The following is a 12499-nucleotide window of genomic DNA, read 5'->3' as shown; positions in this document are numbered from 1 at the left end:
CTCTCTGTCCCACTCTGGTCTTTCTCCCTCCATGTCCCACTGACATAATATCTCTCTGTTCCACTATCTCTATTTCTCCCCTCTCTGTCCCATCCATGACTTTATCCTGTCTCTGTCCCACTCTGGTCCTCTTTCTCCCCTCTCTCTGTGCCACTAATATACTGTCCTGTCCCATCTGGTTTCTGCTGTTCCACTCCATCCATGTCCCCCTAATATACTCCCTCTCTGTCCCACTCTGGTCCTCTCTTTCTCCCTCTCTGTTCCACTAATATCTTTCCTCTGTTCCACTGGTCTCTCTTTCTCCATCCTCTGTCCCACTCTTATCCTCTCTCTGTCCCACTCTGGTCCTGCTCCCTCCATCCCCCTCATAATCTCCCCTGTCCTGTCATCTGGTTTCTCTTCTCTCCATCCTCTGTTCCACTGTCCTGGCATCTCCCTCCTGCTGTCCCATCCATGACATTCTTCCTCTCTGTCCCACCTGGTCTCTCTTTCTCCCCTCTCTCTGTCCCACTCTCTCTTTCTCCCTTCTCTCTGTTCCACTCTCTCCTTTCTCCCTCTCTCTGTCCCACTCTTTCTCTTTCTCCCCTCTCTCTGTCCCACTCTTTCTCTTTCTCCCCCCTCTCTGTTCCACTATCTCTATTTCTCCTCTCTCTGTCCCACTCTCTCTCTTTCTCCCCTCTCTCTGTCCCACTCTTTCTCTTTCTCCCCTCTCTCTGTTCCACTCTCTCTCTCTGTCTCCCATCTCTGTGCCACTCTCTCTCTTTCTCCCCTCTCTCTTTCCCACTCTTTCACTTTCTCCCGTCTCTCTGTCCCACTCTCTCTCTTTCTCCCCTCTCTCTGACCCACTCTCTCTCTTTCTCCCCTCTCTCTGACCCACTCTCTCTTTTCCCCTCTCTGTCCCACTTCTCTCTTTCTCCCCTCTCTCTGTTCCACTAACTTTCTCCCCTGTCCCACTCTCTCTCTTTCTCCCCTCTCTCTGTTCCACTCTCTCTCTTTCTCCCCTCTCTCTGTTCCACTATCTCTATTTCTCCCCTCTCTCTGTCCCACTATCTCTATTTCTCCCCTCTCTCTGTCCCACTCTCTCCCTTTCTCCCCTCTCTGTTCCACTATCTCTATTTCTCCCCTTCTCTGTCCCACTCTGGTCTTTTCTCCCTGTCCCATCCGTATTTCCCGTCTCTCTGTGCCACTCAGCCCTCCTCATGTCTGTCCCACTCTCTTCTTTCTCCCCTCTCTGTCCCACTCTCTCTTTTCTCCCTCATCTTTTCCACTCTCTCTACTCCCCTCTCTGTTCCACGCACCTCTTTCTCCCTCACTGGAATACACTGGGACCCTCTCTCTTGCTCTCCTTATCTGTCCCATGAAGTTTCTCCCCTCTTCTGTTCCACTCTCTGTTCCATCTCTCATTTCTCCCTCTCTCTGTCCCACTCTGCTTTTTCTCTCCTCTCTCTGTTCCACTCTCTCTTTCCCCCTGCTCTCCATTTTCTCCTCTCTCTGTTCCACTCTCTCTGTTCCACTCCTTTTTCTCCTCATATCTGTCCCACTCTCTCTTTCTCTCCTTCTCTTTCCACTCTGCTTTCTCCCCTCTCTGTCCCACTTCTTCTGTGTAGCCTAGAGTCTCACTCTTTCTCTTTCTCCCCTCTCTCTGTCCCACTCTCTTTCTTCCCTCTCTGTCCCATGGAAATCTCTTTCTCCCTTCTCTGTCCCAGGTTCTTTTTCTCCCTTCTCTCTGTTCCACTCTTTTTCTCCCCTCTCTGTCCCACTCAACCCCTCTCTCTGTCCCACTCTGTCTTTCTCCCCTCTCTCTTTCCCCTGGAACACCTTTTCTCCCCCTCTCTGTCCCACTCTTTCTTTTTCTCTGTTCCACTCTCTTATCCCCTCTGTCCCACTCAAATCTTTCTCCCCTCTCTCTGTCTCACTGTTTCTAAATTTCTCCCCCTGTGTCCCACTAAAAAATTTTATTCTCTGTCACTCTTTCTCTGGAAAATCCCTATAGTATAATATACCCTCTCTCTTTCTCCCCTCTCTCTGTCCCACTGTCTCTATTTGTGTGTTAAAAAATCTTTCTCCCTTCTCTCTGTCCCACTCTCTCTCTCTTTCTCCCATCTCTGTAACACTCTCTCTTCTCCCTCTCTCTTTCCCACTCTTTCACTTTCTCCCTGTCTCTGTCCCACTCTCTTCTCCCTCTCTCTGACCCACTCTCAGACTTTCTCCCCTATCTCTGACCCACTCCCAGAGGAGAGACTCTCTGTCCCACTCTGAAATTTCTCCCCTCTCTCTGTTCCACTTCTCCAAGCTCCCTCTCTCTGTCCCACTCTCATCTTTCTCCCCTCTCTCTGTTCCACTCTCTCTCTATCTGGCCTCACACACTTTCTCCCCTCACTCTCCCACTCTCTCACTCCCATCTCTGTCCCACTAGGTCTGTTTCTCCCCTCTCTCTGTCCCACTCTCTCTCTTTCTCCCTTCTCTGTCCCACTTTTCTCTTTCTCCCCCTCTCTCTGTCCCATGCTCTCTCTTTTCTCACCTCTGCTATGTCCCACTCTGTTCTCCCTTCTCTCTGTTCCACTCTCTCCCTTTCTCCCTTTCTTTCCCACTCTCTCTCTTTCTCCCCTCTCTCTGTCCCACTCTCTCCCCTCTGTCCCACTCTCTCTCTTTCTCCCCTCTCTCTTTTCCACTCTCTCTTTTCTCCCTCTCTCTGTTCCACTCAGGCTTTAATGAGCTTTGCTCTCCTCTCTGTCCCAGACTGCTGCTTTTTCCCTGAAGGCTGTTCCAGAGACTTCCTGTTCCACTTCTCTTTCTCCCTCTCTCTGTCCCAGATGAATAGAACTCAATCAGCCACTCTCTCACCCCCTCTCTCTCTTGCTCTCCTTATTGTCCCACTCTCTCTTTCTCCCCCTCTCTCTGTTCCACTCTCTCTGTTCCAGCACTCTCTTTCTCCCCTCTCTCTGTCCCACTCTCTCTCTTTCCATACCTGTTCCATGTGACTCTTTCTCCCCAACTCTGTCCCATTGGGATTGTAGCGGCGTTGGGTCCCAGTATGTATCTCTCTCTGTCTCACTCTTTCTCTTTCTCCCTCTCTCTGTCTCACTCTCTCTCTTTCTTCCCTCTCTCTGTCCCACCCTCTCTTTTTCTCTCTCTCTGTCCCACTCTCTTCTTTCTCCCTTCTCTCTGTTCCACTCTCTCCCTTTCTCCCCTCTCTCTGTCCCACTCTTTCTCTTTCTCCCCTCTCTCTGTCCCACTCTTTCTCCTTCTCCCCTCTCTCTGTTCCACTCTCTCTCTTTCTCCCCTCTCTCTGTCCCACTCTCTTTCTTTCTCCCCTCTCTCTGTCCCACTCTCTCTCCTTCTCCCCTCTCTCTGTCCCACTCTTTCTCTTTCTCCCCTGTCTCTGTTCCACTCTCTCTCTCTCTTTCACCCCTCTCTCTGTCCCACTCTCTCTCTTTCTCCCCTCTCTCTTTCCCACTCTTTCACTTTCTCCCCTCTCTCTGTCCCACTCTCTCTCTTTCTCCCCTCTCTCTGACCCACTCTCTCTCTTTCTGCCCTCTCTCTGTCCCACTCTCTCTCTTTCTCCCCTCTCTTTTTTCCACTCTCTCCCTTTCTCCCCTCTCTCTGTTCCACTCTCTCTCTTTCTCCCCTCTCTCTGTTCCACTCTCTCTCTTTCTCCCCTCTCTCTGTTCCACTCTCTCTTTCTCCTCTCTCTCTCTTTCTCCCCTCTCTCTGTCCCACTCTCTCTCTTTCTCCCCTCTGTCTGTCCCACTCTCTCTCTTTCTCCCCTCTCTCTGTCCTACTCTCTCTCTTTCTCCCCTCTCTCTGTTCCACTCCTCTTTCTCCCTCTCTCTGTTCCCCCTCTCTCCCCCCTTTCTCCTCTCTCTCTGTCCCACTCTCTCTTTCTCCCCTCTCTCTGTTCCACTCTCTCTGTTCCACTCTCTCTCTTTCTCCCCTCTCTCTGTCCCACTCTCTCTCTTTCTCTCCTCTCTCTGTTCCACTCTCTCTTTCCCCCTCTCTCTCTTGCTCTCCTCTCTCTTTCTCCCCTCTCTCTGTTCCACTCTCTCTGTTCCACTCTCTCTCTTTCTCCCCTCTCTCTGTCCCACTCTCTCTCTTTCTCTCCTCTCTCTGTTCCACTCTCTCTCTTTCTCCCCTCTCTCTGTCCCACTCTCTCTCTTTCTCCCCACTCTCTGTCTCACTCTTTCTCTTTCTCCCCTCTCTCTGTCCCACTCTCTCTCTTTCTTCCCTCTCTCTGTCCCACCCTCTCTCTCTTTCTCCCCTCTCTCTGTCCCACTCTCTCTCTTTCTCCCTTCTCTCTGTTCCACTCTCTCCCTTTCTCCCCTCTCTCTGTCCCACTCTTTCTCTTTCTCCCCTCTCTGTCCCACTCTTTCTCTTTCTCCCCTCTCTCTGTCCCACTCTTTCTCTTTCTCCCCTCTCTCTGTTCCACTCTCTCTCTTTCTCCCCTCTCTCTGTCCCACTCTCTTTCTTTCTCCCCTCTCTCTGTCCCACTCTCTCTCTTTCTCCCCTCTCTCTGTCCCACTCTTTCTCTTTCTCCCCTCTCTCTGTTCCACTCTCTCTCTCTTTCACCCCTCTCTCTGTCCCACTCTCTCTCTTTCTCCCCTCTCTCTTTCCCACTCTTTCACTTTCTCCCCTCTCTCTGTCCCACTCTCTCTCTTTCTCCCCTCTCTCTGACCCACTCTCTCTCTTTCTGCCCTCTCTCTGTCCCACTTTCTCTCTTTCTCCCCCTCTCTTTTTCCACTCTCTCCCTTTCTCCCTCTCTCTCTGTTCCACTCTCTCCTTTCTCCCCCTCTCTCTGTTCCATCTCTCTCTTTCTCCCTCTCTCTGTTCCACTCTCTCTCTTTTTCTCCCTCTCTCTGTCCCTCTCTTCTTTCTCCCTCTCTCTGTCCCACTCTTTTCTTTCTCCCCCTCTCTCTGTCCCACTCTTTCTCTTTCTCCCCTCTCTCTGTCCCACTCTCTCTTTTCTCCCCTCTCTCTGTTCCACTCTCTCTCTCCCTCTCTGTCCCCTCTTTCTTTCCCCCTCTCTCTGTCCCACTTCTCTTCTCCCCTCTCTCTGTTCCACTCTCTTCTTTCTCCCCTCTCTGTCCCACTCTCTTTCCCACTCTTCTGTCCCACTCTTTCTTTCTCCCCTCTCTCTATCCCACTCTCTCTCTTTCTCCCCTCTCTCTGTCCCACTCTCTCTCTTTCTCCCCTCTCTCTGTTCCACTCTCTCTCTCTTTCTCCCCTCTCTCTGTCCCACTCTCTCTCTTTCTCCCCTCTCTCTGTTCCACTCTCTCTCTTTCTCCCCTCTCTCTGTTCCACTCTCTCTTTCCCCCCTCTCTCTCTTGCTCTCCCCTCTGTGTCCCACTCTTCTTTCCCCTCTCTCTGTCCCACTCTCTCTTTTCTCCCCTCTGTCCCCCTCTCTCTCTTTCTCCCTCTCTCTGTCCCACTCTCTCTTTTCTCCCTTCTCTGTCCCACTCTCTCTCTTTCTCCCTCTCTCTGTCCCACTCTTTCTCCTTCTCCCCTCTCTCTGTTCCACTCTCTCTCGTTCTCACCTCTCTCTGTTCCACTCTCTCTTTCCCCCTCTCTCTGTTCCCACTCTTTCTTTCTCCCCTCTCTGTCCCACTCTTTCTCTTTCTCCCTCTCTCTGTCCCACTCTTCTCTCCCTCTCTCTGTTCCCTCTCTCTCTCTTTTCTCCCTCTCTCTCTCCCACTCTCTCTCTTTCTTCCCTCTCTCTGTCCCACTCTCTTCTTTCTCCCCTCTCTCTGTCCCACTTTCTCTCTCTTTCTCCCTCTCTCTGTCCCACTCTCTCTTTCTCCCCTCTCTCTGTCCCACTCTTTCTCTTTCTTCCCTCTCTCTGTCCCACCCTCTCTCTCTTTCTCCCCTCTCTCTGTCCCACTCTCTCTCTTTCTCCCTTCTCTCTGTTCCACTCTCTCCCTTTCTCCCCTCTCTGTCCCACTCTTTCTCTTTCTCCCCTCTCTCTGTCCCACTCTTTCTCTTTCTCCCCTCTCTCTGTCCCACTCTTTCTCTTTCTCCCCTCTCTCTGTTCCACTCTCTCTCTTTCTCCCTTCTCTCTGTCCCACTCTCTCTCTTTCTCCCCTCTCTCTGTCCCACTCTTTCTCTTTCTCCCCTCTCTCTTTCCCACTCTTTCACTTTCTTCCCTCTCTCTGTCCCACTCTCTCTCTTTCTCCCCTCTCTCTGACCCACTCTCTCTCTTTCTCCCCTCTCTCTGTTCCACTCTCTCTCTTTCTCCCCTCTCTCTGTTCCACTCTCTCTCTTTCTCCCCTCTCTCTGTTCCACTCTCTCTCTTTCTCTCTGTCCCCCTCTCTCTCTTTCTCCCCTCTCTGTCCCACTCTCTCTTTCTCTCTCTCTTTCCCTCTCCCTCTCTCTGTCCCCCTCTCTCTCTTTCTCCCCTCTCTGTCCCACTCTTTCTCTTTCTCTCTTTCTCCCCTCTCTCTGTTCCACTCTCTCTCTTTCTCTCTGTTCCTCTCTCTCTCTTTCTCCCCTCTGTCCCACTCTCTCTCTTTCTCCCCTCTCTCTGTCCCACTCTTTCTCTTTCTCCACTCTCTCTGTCCCACTCTCTCTCTTTCTCCCCTCTCTCTGTCCCACTCTCTTTCTCCCTCTCTCTGTCCCACTCTCTCTTTTCTCCCCCTCTCTGTTCCACTCTCTCCCTTTCTCCCTCTCTCTGTCTCCTCTTTCTCTTTCTCCCATCTCTCTGTCCCACTCTCTCTCTTTCTCCCCTCTCTCTGTCCCACTCTTTCTCTTTCTTCCCTCTCTGTCCCCCTCTCTCTCTTTCTCCCCTCTCTCTGTCCTACTCTCTCTTTCTCCCCTCTCTCTTTCCCACTCTTTCACTTTCTCCCCTCTCTCTGTCCCACTCTCTCTCTTTCTCCCCTCTCTCTGTCCCACTCTCTCTTTCTCCCCCCTCTCTTTTTTCCACTCTCTCCCTTTCTCCCCTCTCTCTGTTCCACTCTCTCTCGTTCTCACCTCTCTCTGTTCCACTCTCTCTCTTTCCCCCCTCTCTCTGTTCCCACTCTTTCTTTCTCCCCTCTCTCTGTCCCACTCTTTCTCTTTCTCCCCTCTCTCTGTCCCACTCTCTCTTTCTCCCCTCTCTCTGTTCCAATCTCTCTCTCTTTCTCCCCTCTCTCTCTCCCACTCTCTCTCTTTCTTCCCTCTCTCTGTTCCACTCTCTTTCTTTCTCCCCTCTCTCTGTCCCACTTTCTCTCTCTTTCTCCCCTCTCTCTGTCCCACTCTCTCTCTCTTTCTCCCCTCTCTCTGTCCCACTCTCTCTCTCTTTCTCCCCTCTCTCTGTCCCACTCTCTCTCTCTTTCTCCCCTCTCTCTGTCCCACTCTCTCTCTCTTTCTCCCCTCTCTCTGTCCCACTCTTTCTATTTCTCCCCTCTCTCTGTCCCACTCTCTCTCTTTTCCCCTCTCTGTCTTTCTCACACACAGATGCTACAGGTGTCCTGCAGGTGAGAGCTCTGAAAGACTACTGGAACATCCACGACCCCACTGCTCTCAACATCCGGGCCGGGGATGTCATCATGGTAGGCTGCAGGACCACACACACAACCCTCTCTATTTGCTGTCTGTAACTACTCAGATGTGCCTCAGCTGGCATTGCAGTGTTGTTCCCACACTCGCTGTCCCCAACCGTGCCCCCATGTTGTCTGCTAGGACAGGTGTGTTTTCCCTGTGAACTGTCAGGCTCATCCTCTCTAACAGGTGTTTTGGTAGCAAGCAGGGAGACAGGCTGGCAGTGTTTATGTGCGGGTGGCTTCATGAGTATTCTGTAAACACAGTATGTAAGATATGTGTGGTTTTCAGCTGTTCCATGTAGTTGAACTACTCCACCGCTAGCACACCTGATTCAACATGTCAACTAATCAACAAGCCCATGAATAGGTGACTCTGGTAAATTAGTTCAGGGCTACAACTAAATTGTGAAAAGTCTGCGGGTCCCCGAGGATAGGTTTGACAACCACTGGACTGTAGGAAGGTTTGACAACCACTGGACTGTAGGAAGGTTTGACAACCACTGGACTATAGGAAGGTTTGACAACCACTGGACTAAAGGAAGGTTTGACAACCACTGGAGTATAGGACGGTTTGTAAACCACTGGACTATAGAACGGTTTGACAACCACTGGACTATAGGAAGGTTTGACAACCACTGGACTAAAGGAAGGTTTGACATCCACTGGACTAAAGGAAGGTTTGTAAACCACTGGACTAAAGGAAGGTTTGTAAACCACTGGACTATAGGACGGTTTGACAACCACTGGACTATAGGAAGGTTTGACAACCACTGGACTGTAGGAAGGTTTGACAACCACTGGACTGTAGGAAGGTTTGACAACCACTGGACTGTTTGGACAACCACTGGACTATAGGAAGGTTTGACAACCACTGGAAGGTTTGACAACCACTGGACAACCACTGGATAGGAAGGTTTGACAACCACTGGACTATAGGACAACCACTGGACTATAGGAAGGTTTGACAACCACTGGTTTGACAACCACTGGACTATACAACCACTGGACTATAGGAAGGTTTGACAACCACTGGACTATAGGAAGGTTTGACAACCACTGGACTATAGGAAGGTTTGACAACCACTGGACTATAGGAAGGTTTGACAACCACTGGACTATAGGAAGGTTTGACAACCACTGGACTATAGGAAGGTTTGACAACCACTGGACTTGGAAACAACCACTGGACTAAAGGAAGGTTTGTAAACTGTTTGTAAACCACTGGACTACAGGACGGTTTGACAACCACTGGACTATAGGAAGGTTTGACAACCACTGGAAAGGAAGGTTTGACATCCACTGGACCTAAAGGAAGGTTTGTAAACCACTGGACTGGACTGTAGGAACTATAGGACGGTTTGACAACCACTGGTTTGGAAACCACTGGACTGTGGGAAACCACTGGTTTGGAAACCACTGGACTGTAGGAAGGTTTGGAAACCACTGGACTGTAGGAAGGAAGGTTTGGAAACCACTGGACTGTGGGACGGTTTGGAAACCACTGGACTGTAGGACAGTTTGGAAACCACTGGACTGTAGGACGGTTTGGAAACCACTGGACTGTAGGACAGTTTGGAAACCACTGGACTGTAGGACGGTTTGGAAACCACTGGACTGTAGGACGGTTTGGAAACCACTGGACTGTAGGACGGTTTGGAAACCACTGGACTGTAGGACAGTAATCAAACAACCCATGAGTCCATGAATGGGGTCTACTTGATGTGATCCTTTTACCATCAGTCATAAAGCACATATAGTCACTAGTGAAAGTCTACACACCCCTTGCACAGTCTTCACATTTTACTGCCTTAAAATGTTGTCTCAAAAGGGAATACATTTGATTTTGTTCCTACCGATCAACACAACCTACTCCACATTCCCAAAGTTAAATAAAAATTATAGAACATTTTTTTTAAAATTAAAATCTAATTAAAAAGATGTCTTGATTGTGTGTCTTTACGCCCCAGAGTTAATACTTCATTGTAAGGCAGCAAAATGTGTGGACTGTGACAGCATGTAGAGACCATCACTAGGCACTGTACTGAACCTGATGTACATGTCATCTATCAGTTCACTGTACTGAACCTGATGTTCACGTCATCTATCAGTTCACTGTACTGAACCTGACGTACATGTCATCTATCAGTTCACTGTACTGAACCTGATGTACATGTCATCTATCAGTTCACTGTACTGAACCTGACGTACATGTCATCTATCAGTTCTAGGTCCTTAGGGGTATAGTGCACAACAGGTGAACATCACTATCATATTCCTGAGGGGGAACAAGTTTCTCGGGAGAGAGTATATATCTGAAGGGTGGCTCTCTTTGAGCCCAGAGAGACAGAGAGACGGGTAGGGACAGGCCCTGGTATTCATCCATCACTCCCACTCAGAAATGACTCTACTACTACTACTACTACTGTCTCACACACACACACACACACACACACACACACACACACACACACACACACACACATCGTCTCATGAACACTGGCCTGTGTTACTTCTTGGGAGTGTGTCGGCCTATTCTGCTGCTGTGGGGGTTGCTTCAATACCAGAGAGAAACTATTCATAAACCTTGCCCTCAGGCCATCCACCTCTCCCATCAACTAGCCTTTCCACACCTCACACACACATGTACATGTTAGATACTGGGCAAAAGGTTAGCTGACATCTTAGTGGGGACCGGTGCTGAACCAAAACGCAAAAAGTGGTCGGGCAGAGCAAGGCAGGTGAAGAGGATTGGACAGGCTGATAGCGATGTTGTGTTTCCGTAAGTGGATGAATTGGTCTAATTTAGCGTGTATGGTAAAGCCTCAAATCTTAGCAACATCTTCCATTTCTAATGAGCTCGGAAAAAAGTGAATAATTACAAAGAAATATTTAATTTTGTGTGACTACAGCACCAGCGATAAAAAGCAAAAATAGAGACATTCTAATTGAGCGAGGCGTCGGAGCCTGCAGGGTTTCTATCATTGAAAACAATGTATTGTAAAATAAATCATACGCATGTGTGCCTTTAGCGATTTTCGGCCTTTAGAAAAACATGTTTTGCCAACTTGGACAGGTCAGTAAATTTCAATGTATTTTTCTACTGCTGCCAAACCTGCTCATTCAGTACATGCTATTTCCCCCTCTACCCACATCTACCAGACACACAACCCAACACCCCTGTTCTCCCCTATACCCTCAGCCCCCTAATGTCCCTTGGCTTGTATCCTCTGACTAACGCTGCTAAATTAGGGAGCAGAGACAATGGCCTTGGTTTTAGCAGCTCATGTGGACAAATGGAACATGATCAGAAACACATGACTACTGTCATCATCTGTTTATGTGCTTGACCTTTTGGTTTTCTCTCTCGGTTTGTTATTGTACTACAGTTGATCTCAGGGCTGTGGCGCTGCTTTTGTACCACCCTCCAAACTTATGTAAAACATCTTTGATATTATGAAAACAAAACATACAGAGACATAGATACACAGATGAAGTTGTTAACACGTAGAATGTGTTTCAAGTTGGAACATGTACTTTCTGTCATTGTCCCAGAACTGCACACTTCAGGTCAGGTACACTCCTACACACAAACACTGTGTAAACAGTGGAAATAACACCACGTTGTTATAGAATCTCACAGACCTACCTGCCTCAATATGGAGAGACACTGGGTAGTAATAGCCATCTGATTGGTATAGACCCGTCTTAATGTTTGTTTTGATTGGCTGCCTGGCAGGTCCTAGAGCAGCACATGGCCGGGCGCTGGAAGGGGCACATCCACGACAGCCAGAGGGGCACCGACCGGTGGGCTACTTCCCCCAACATTGTAGGTCATCAGCAGACGCTCAGGTCAGTCACACACACACACACCCACACACACACACCCCTATAAGGTCAGTGTAATCATTAGCCATTCCCCACTCCCATCTGAAAGCAATGGGCAAAGAGAGAGAGCCCTCTGACATTTGCCTCTTTCATTGCGTAACCGTGACACCCACAGCAAACGGAGGATTCGTAGCTTGTTGAGTCAGCTGCCGGCATGTCGGAACATCAACACACAGACACACACACACTAATTCACTCATCTCCCAGACATGTCAGCACACTCACAATGCAGGATTAAGTCAGAAATGGAAAGGGAAATGGCTTGGAACTGCAGGAGTCATCTGCTATTGTACATTATGTAAAAACTCCCACCCTTACCCACGCATACCTCTAATACCAGTTAGATTAACAGAAGGTGTCAGTTACCTACCTAACACCACAGAAGAAGATAATCCGCCCCACACCACCTCTTTGATGTGCACTAGAGGGAGAAATCCCTGAGTGAATAGGTTGGCTTGGTGACACTCACGGAGCAGCTTTGACAGAACAGGGAGCAGCTCAGCACTGCAGTCAGTGAAAAATGACAGGTTTCTGTCTTCTCTGCAAGTCTGTCACCACAACAAAAGATCAGGGGAACGGGAGACCCATCTTAAATTGTCCCTCTGCACCTACTGTACCTTCAGAAAGTACTCACACCCCGTTACTTTTTCCACATGTTGTTGTTACAGCCTGAATTTTAAAAGTATTACATTTAAATGTTGTGTCACTGATCTACACACAATACCCCGTAATGTCAAAGTGTAATTTTGTTTTTAGAAATCTTTACAAATTCATAGAAAATGAAAAGTTGAAATGTTTTCAACCCCTTTTGTCATGGCTGTCACGCCTTGGTCTTAGTATTTTGTGTTTTAGTTAATTAGTTGGTCAGGCCAGGGTGTGACATGGGTTTATGTTATTGTGTTGTTGTATTTGGGTTTTTTGTAGGCATTGGGATTGTGGTTGATTAGGGGTGTGTTTAGTTTAGGTTTGGCTGCCTGAGGCGGTTCTCAATCAGAGTCAGGTGATTCTTGTTGTCTCTGATAGGGAACCGTATTTAGGTAGCCTGGGTTTCACTGTGTATTTCGTGGGTGATTGTTCCTGTCTCTGTGTAGTTTCACCAGACA

At 49.0% G+C, this 12499-nt stretch overlaps 1 pseudogene; it reads left to right on the top strand.

Moving 5' to 3' along the window:
- LOC135554359 (caskin-2-like) overlaps positions 1–12499 on the top strand; it is a 69215-nt pseudogene that overhangs the window by 35972 nt on the left and 20744 nt on the right.

This window comes from Oncorhynchus masou, chromosome 14, assembly GCF_036934945.1.
Source record: "Oncorhynchus masou masou isolate Uvic2021 chromosome 14, UVic_Omas_1.1, whole genome shotgun sequence".
Taxonomy (NCBI): Eukaryota; Metazoa; Chordata; class Actinopteri; order Salmoniformes; family Salmonidae; genus Oncorhynchus; species Oncorhynchus masou.
This window is presented reverse-complemented; position numbering and strand designations above follow the sequence as displayed.